Source organism: Vombatus ursinus, unplaced genomic scaffold (assembly GCF_900497805.2).
Source record: "Vombatus ursinus unplaced genomic scaffold, bare-nosed wombat genome assembly UNPS02014791.1, whole genome shotgun sequence".
NCBI classification, from domain to species: Eukaryota; Metazoa; Chordata; class Mammalia; order Diprotodontia; family Vombatidae; genus Vombatus; species Vombatus ursinus.
The window spans coordinates 232,066-239,978 of NW_020954569.1; positions in this window are offsets into that span (position 1 = coordinate 232,066).

Consider the following 7,913-nt stretch of genomic DNA (forward strand, 5'->3'; position numbering starts at 1 on the left):
GATAGATAGATAGATAGATAGATAGATAGATAGATAGATAGATAGATAGATGATAGATAGATAGATAGATGATAGATATAAAGAAAAAAGTTTGGAAGATAGATCAAGAGACAATTTAAGAATTATGGGATTACTTTAAATCCATGACCAAAAACAGAACCTAGATATCATATTCTATGAAATCATAAGAAAATTGCCCAGATGTATAAAAGGGCAATGTGAAAATAAAAAGAATCCATTGATCACCTCCTGAAATAAACCTCCCAAATGAAAACTCCTAGGAATGTCATTACCAAAATCCAGAGTCTCTAGATAAAAGAAAAAAAAAATACTGCAAGCAGCCAGAAGTAAAGAATTCTAATATTGAGTAACCACAATCAAGATAGTGCAAGATTTAGCAGATATCATTTTAAAAGAGCAAAGAATATGTGATGAAATGTTACAAAAGGCAAAAGACAATGGTCTACAACCAAGAGTAACTTACCCCCACAAAACTGAGTATCATGCTACAAGGAAAATATTGATCTTCAATGAAATAGAGGATTTTCAACCATTCTTGATGGGGGGGGAGAGCTAAAAACAAATTTTCAAATGTACATACATGAGTAAAGATAAAAATTTAAAATTACAAATGAATAATCAGAAGGGACTTAATAAAGATAGACTGTCTTCATTCAAATAGAGAGAAGAGAATCAAAATGATTCTTTTAGAATACTCATGTTGCAAGAGGTCGTAGAAGCAGTTATCTGAAACAGAAAGTCTATAAATATTTATGGTATCTTGAATATGTTTTAACAAAAAAGAAAAAGGAAAGGGAAAGGGTACATTAAGGAATACAGGAGGAAAATAAGAGAACTTATTGACACATAACTGAGTTGTATGAGGAGAATATATGCAAACAGGGAAAGAGTGGAGAAGGGGAGTTGGAAATGGCCACCACTTGAAATTCACTTTCAGCTAAACTGAAATTTGACTAAATTTTTACTCAGAGACAAACATAGAGAAGGATATAGGGAAGGGGGGAGAGAAAGAGAGAGGGGGGGATACAGATAGGAACAGAAAAAGGGGACTAAAATAGGTAGGGAAGATTCAAGGAAGACTTAGTTATAAGTGAAATGAACCCAAAGCTTGGGGAGGAGACAGTGAAAATTAAAAGGTTAAAAGGGAAAAAAAAGAAGTCATTATAACTTGAAATAGATAGGGAGAGAGGAATATAGAGAATACAATGTATAAGGGAATAGAATGGAAGGAAATAAACAATTAACTATCATAACTGTGAACAACAGTGGGATTAACTCACCCATTAAAGAGAAGAGATAAGCAGAACGGATTAGAAAGTAAAATCCAAAGTATGTTGTGTAAAAGAAACACACTTGAAATGTAAAAACTCACATAGAGTTTAAATATGACCTTAGAGCAAAATCTATTGTGCCTCAGCTAAATATACAAAAAAGGAGAGGTGGAAACGATGATTTCAGACAAGACAACAGCAAAAATAAACTAAATTAAAAGAGATAAGGAGGGAAACTTTTCATGAAAGTGAATTGATTTAATTGATTCATAGAAAGTAAATTGATTTACGTATATATATATGTATACATACATACATACATAGATACACACACACACACCCATTTCCATAGATTCTAAATATTTAAAGGAAAAAGTAAATGCATTATAAGGAGAACTAAAACTACAATATAGTTTTAGAAGTTATGTAATAATTAGATGTAGCTATATAATATAATAAATCACATTATATGGCCATATAATAATTACATAAAGTTATATAATAAATTATATAATTACATATGGATGTATAATGGAATAATTATGTAATAATACAATAATAATATAATAATGTAACCCTAACCCTAATAATCCTCAAATTACCACTATTGGTCATAGATCTATGTAAACAAACAAAAAAAAGAACAAAGTTCATGAATGTAATTTTTTTAATTTGGATATAATAAATCACAAATAATTATTAAATATATATAGAAAAGAGCATGAATCCTTTTTCAACTGAGTATGACATCTTTAAAACTAATCATGTCTTAGGACATAAAACCCCACAAACAAATGCAGACAAGCAGAAATACTATACAAATTATTTTATTAATCACAATGAAATAAAAATTATGTTAAATAAAAGATCACTGAATAGTATTAAAATAATTTGGAGGCTAACTGACATAAGGAACTGTTGGGTCAAAAAACAAATTAGGGAAATGATAGATAATTTCATTAAAGATTCCTGATGGGGAACATTCTAAAATTTTGGTGATGAAACAATGTAGTCTTTCATGGAAAAATATGTCTGTAATTATTTTACTAATTAAAAAGAGAAAGAATATTTCAATGAATTGGGAATGTAACTAAAAATATTAGAAAACCAACTAATTGTTAAACTTTAAACACCAAAAGATAAATCTTTTTTTTTCGAAAGATCAATCTTGAAAATCAAAGAAGAGAGTAACAAAATGGAGGGGGGAATTAATAAATGAAACCAGGAACTGTAAAAAAAAATAAAATAAAATAAAAAAGTCATTATCTAATTTGATTTTAAAAAAGGAAAAGGAAAAACCAAATTACAAGATCAAAATTGAAAAGAATTCACCACAATGAAAAAGAAATAAAGGATAATATTAGAAATTCTTTTGCCCAACCATATGTTAGCAAAAACAATTTAAATGAAATAAATTAATATTTTTAAAACACAAATTACCCAAAGTAATAGAACAAGAAACAGGGATTTTAAATAATCCAATTTCAGAGAAAAAACTTGAACAAGCCACAAATTAACTTCTTAAAAAAATTCCAGAATCAGATAGATTTACAAGTGAATTTAATCAACTGTTCAAAGAAGAATTGATTCCAATATTACATAAGTTAGTTGGACATATAGCAAAAGAAAGAGGGAGAGAAAGGTTACCAAAGTTCTCTTATAACCCAATTATAGTGTATACATATAAATATACATTCATACACACATACTCATACATAAATAAATACATATATACATATATGTATAGACATATGTATATATGCATGCATGTCTATGTATTATATGTGTGTGCATGTATGTACATATATTATGTATATACACTAAGGAATATCAAAACAGAAAAAGAAAGCTATAGACCAATATCCCTAATAAACCACCATCCCATAGATTGAGAAAATATTAAAATATTAATAAAGATGCTAAAACTGAAAGAATAATCAAAGGTAAAGAAGAAATAAAATTATCATTTTTGCAGATGATATTCATAAAGAACCTTAAAGAGTCAACCAAAAATTAATTGAAACAATAATTTCAACAAACTTGCAAGACATAAAATAAATCCAGGAAAATCATCAGCATGTCTATATAATACAAAAAAGCAAGAAGTAGAAAGAAAAATGCCATTTAAAATTAAAATTACAATTCAAAATTTATAAAATATTTGAGAGTCTACCTACCAAGATACACACAAGAACATATAGACTTGACAACAAACATCTGTTTACAGAAATAAAGATACAGATAAGTAATTGGAAAAATATTAATTGCTTATGTGTAGAATAAGCAAATATAATAAAAGCATCAATAGCGCCAGCATTAATGTCTTTATTCAATGCCATACCATTCAACTTACCAAAGGATTACTTTATAGAACTAGAGAAACAATGAGGGAGAAAAGTCCAAGTATCTCAAGAGAATTAATGAAATAAAATTATTTGATAAATCCAAGAGGAAGGAAGGAAGGAAGGAAGGAAGGAAGGAAGGAAGGAAGGAAGGAAGGAAGGAAGGAAGGAGAAAGGCACATAGGTTATACTGGGATTTGGTAAAAGGAAATAAAACATAACAGTCCTAACCCTAAATCTGAAAGTGATAACCTAACCCATACACCTCTGAGAACAATAATCAAGTTAACATTACCATTCCACCATTCCTGGAAAGAACATGTCAATCAGTCCACCTATGACTCTAGTCACCATTCTTTGTGTCCAAAAAAAACCAAAACAAAACAAAACAAAAAAACAAACAAAAAAACCCACTCCTCCCTGGCCACCCACTCCCTTATATCTGCTATTTTCCCTTATTAGAATGTAAGCTCTTAGAGGATAGGGACTGGCTTGCTTGTGTTTGTATCTTCAACAATTAATACAGTGCCTAGAGCAGTCTGTTCTTAATAATTTTTTCTTTCATTCAAAGAATAATGTATTTACAAGCAAAAATTTTTGAGAACCACTGCTCTAAGACAGCCTCCACAGATGTCATTCAGTTTTGCATAAGTATTTCTAGTGATGGTGAGTTCTCTACTACATGAGGGAGTCTATACCATTATTGCACAGTTCTAATTCTTAGAAAGTTCTATCTTTTATTTATCCTCAATCTGATTCATTGGTCCTGGTTCAGGCTTTAGAACCAATAGGACAAATTTGCTTCTTCATTAATCAGTTAATCAATTAATCAAAGAACCCTTACTAAGTACCTACAATGGTCCAGGCACTATACCAGGAACTATATATAGAAAGGCTAGTATGAAAGTCTTTGTCCTCTAAGAGGTTACATTCTAGCAGGAGATACAATATGTACATATATGGATGCATACAAAATCTATACAATGTGATTTTTGTGGAAGGTAATAGCAGCTGGGGGATGAAGAAAGGTTTCATTTGTTTGTTTGTTTATTTAATTCTGAACTTAAGAAATAAGCATTTCCATAACATAGTAGAATAGAAAAAAAGGTCATACATGAAACTGCAAATCTATTATGTATAACTTGCTATTCTCTTTAATTATATGATAAAATTATCATGTAACTTTTTTTCCCTCCCTACCTCCCACCTTAGAGATGGCTACCATTAGACACAAATAGGAATACATGTGTAAAATCATTCTGTACATACTTCTATTTATCAATTCTTTCTCTGGATGCAGATAACATCTTCCTTAATAGGTCTTTTGTAGTTAATTTGAGTATTTATAATAGTCAAAATGACTTAGTCACTTAAAGTTGTTCTTAAAACAATAATGTTGTTACCATACATAATGTTCTCTTGGTTCTGCTCATTTTACTCTTCATTATTTCGTGCAAATCCATCCATGTTTCTCAAAGATCATTGAGCTCATCATTTCTTATAGCTCAGTAGTATTCCATCACAATCATACACCACAACTTGTTCAACCATTCCCCAATTGATTGGCATCCCTGCAATTTCCAGTTCTTTTGCACCATAAAGAGAGCTACTATAAAATTTTAGAACATATAGGTTATTTTTTCCCTAATCATCTTGGGAAACAGACCTAGTAGTGGTATTGCTGGGTCAAAGGATATATGCAGTTTAATAACTCATTGAGAATAATAAGCTGGCACTTAAACTGAGTTCTGAAAGGAACAAGAGATTCTAAGTATAAACCCAGTTACAAAACCCTTTGGTATAGAACTCTCTCCTCACTGGTGTAGATAAATGTGCTGTCCTCCATAAAGGATGGCAGAGTTGGTAAGAGTAAGAGAGATTATCTTCTTCAAGTTGTCTTTGAGTCACTGTGGCTTCCACCTTGGAGAGGGAAGATGGGTGAGATCAACTCCACTACAGGTTATTAAAGGAAAAAACTCTAGGAAGACCTGAGAGGAGCTAGCAGTCTCCAACATGTCTCTTTCCAGTTTGTTACACTGGAGACTGTGGAACTTCATCCTAGATGAGATCTAGGACTCTCTCTCTTTCTCTTGGCTAAGCAGAGTTACTTTACTACTAATGGGAGACCTTCTTCATTCTATATTTTCTGGTATATATTCTCCTATGTATACTTTCTCTGATTTCTATTATGACTTGGATAAATAGGTTTCTTGGTTAAGTGCAATATGAGTTCATTGTGGAACTGGTATTTGGAAAGAAAGGGTTAAAACCTTGGATATAAAACTTGGGGTTTGACTTCTCCCCAATAATTGAAACAGCAATCAGAATTCAGATTGAAACTAATTGAACCTAGACTAATAATCTTTAAGGGAACAGATAGATATAATTTTAGCCCAGTATGCCCTCTCTCTAAGGAGATCTCAGAGTGGCCAAACTATGTGGTCCCAACTTCCTGCTTCCCCTCCTGGCAGGAATTAAAGTATCCCTTGAGAAGGACAGGGGAAGAAGAGGTTAGAAAAGTCTTTTTTTGCATTCCTTCCCAATGACACCCCTATGCTACATGTAGGGTGTTCTTACATATGGAGTCTCACCTACTTAAGAGGTAAGGGAAGGTGAGGAGGGAGTGCATTTCAGGCATGGAAAAGAGCCAGTGTAAAGGTACAAACAGGGGAGATGCAGTATCTTGTGTGAGCAATGTGGGCTTCTGAACTAGATAATCCCACAAAGTCTGTCTCACATAATTGCTACTGAGTGGAAGCAATGAGTGTAGACAGATTTTCCCCCCTAGGAGTTTGGCTATGGAAAGGAGGAGAGATATAATATGAAAGCTTGAAGGAATGGTTGGGTCTAATGAGGATTCTTTTAATAATAGCAGAGACTTAATGATGTATATATACATCAGGGAAGGAAACAGTAGATTAGAACAGATTGAAGATTAGTGGGAGAGTGGGGATAATTATGTGGAAAATCTTCCAGAGAAGAAAGGAGGAAATAGGAACAATACTACATGGGGTGAAGGTTGACCTTTATAAGGAGAAGATTCACCCTTTATTTAGAGACAAATGGAGAGGAAGAGAAAATTGAAGGGTATGTCTAGGAGTTGCAAGGGGTGGAAAAGAAGAGGAGTTTACCAGCAAATGGTCTCTCTGTAAAATATAAGGGAAGATCTTTGGCTGAGTAGGCAGGGTTGGTATGATATTGGAAACTTAAAGAAAGAAGTCTTTGAAGTCTATGGAACAGCTTTTGTGCAGATTGGGACAGAGAATCAATTGGGGAAGGGTATAAAAAAGGGAGGTGGGGATCCAGTTAATATTAAATAACAAATTTGTAGTGAACCCAATTGGCTGGGTTAATTTCATCCAGCTCTGTTAAGCAGCATGTGAGAATACCTACAGAAGAAGGCACTAGCAGTTGAAGGGATATGATGCAGAGGAGGTCATTGATAGGAGTAATTTAGTTCTGGGGTTTGGCAAGGTGTAAACATTGATAAAATAAGGGGAGGCGAGAGATTTAATAGTAGAGAGAGTATAGAACTGAATTGGTTAACTTTAGGGTCAATATTGGAAAATAAGGAAAATGAACTTAAAAATCCTTCAAATATTTGATGTCCACATCTTAGGGCAGCTAGGTAGTGCAGTGGATAGAGTGCCAGGCCTGGAGTCAGGAAGACTCATCTTTCTGAATTCAAATCTGGCCTCAGATACTTACTAGCCGTGTTACCTTGGGCAAGTCACTTAACCCTGTTTGCCTCAGTTTCCTTGTCTGTAAAATGAGCTGGAGAAGGAAATGGCAAATCATTCCAGTATCTTTTCTAAGAAAACCACTAACAGGGTCACAAAGAGTCAGAAATGACTGAAAAATGACTGATCATCAAAATCAGCGTCTTGGTTTTCTTATTTCTAGATTAAGCATTCCATTTCTTCCATTGTTCCTTATGAAATGTAACTTCCCTTACAATTTGTATTGCCTTCCTCTGCATATTGGTTAACCTTCCTTTTAAAATGTGTGTTCTACCACTGAATTCAATTCTCAAGATAATATCTGATTAATGTGGAGTGCAGCATGACTATTACTTTCTATGACTTGGGCAAGATCATCAGTCATTTATCAATCTTGCCTAAGTATTTTGACAAATGGAATATTTTAGTGTTAAATTCTGGGTATATTTGTGATTCATATTCCCTTCCAAGAAGACTACACATACAGTATTGAGGATACACAGGAAATTTCACTCAACTAGGTAATAAGCAGGAAACATCGTAATTAGGATACAAATGTG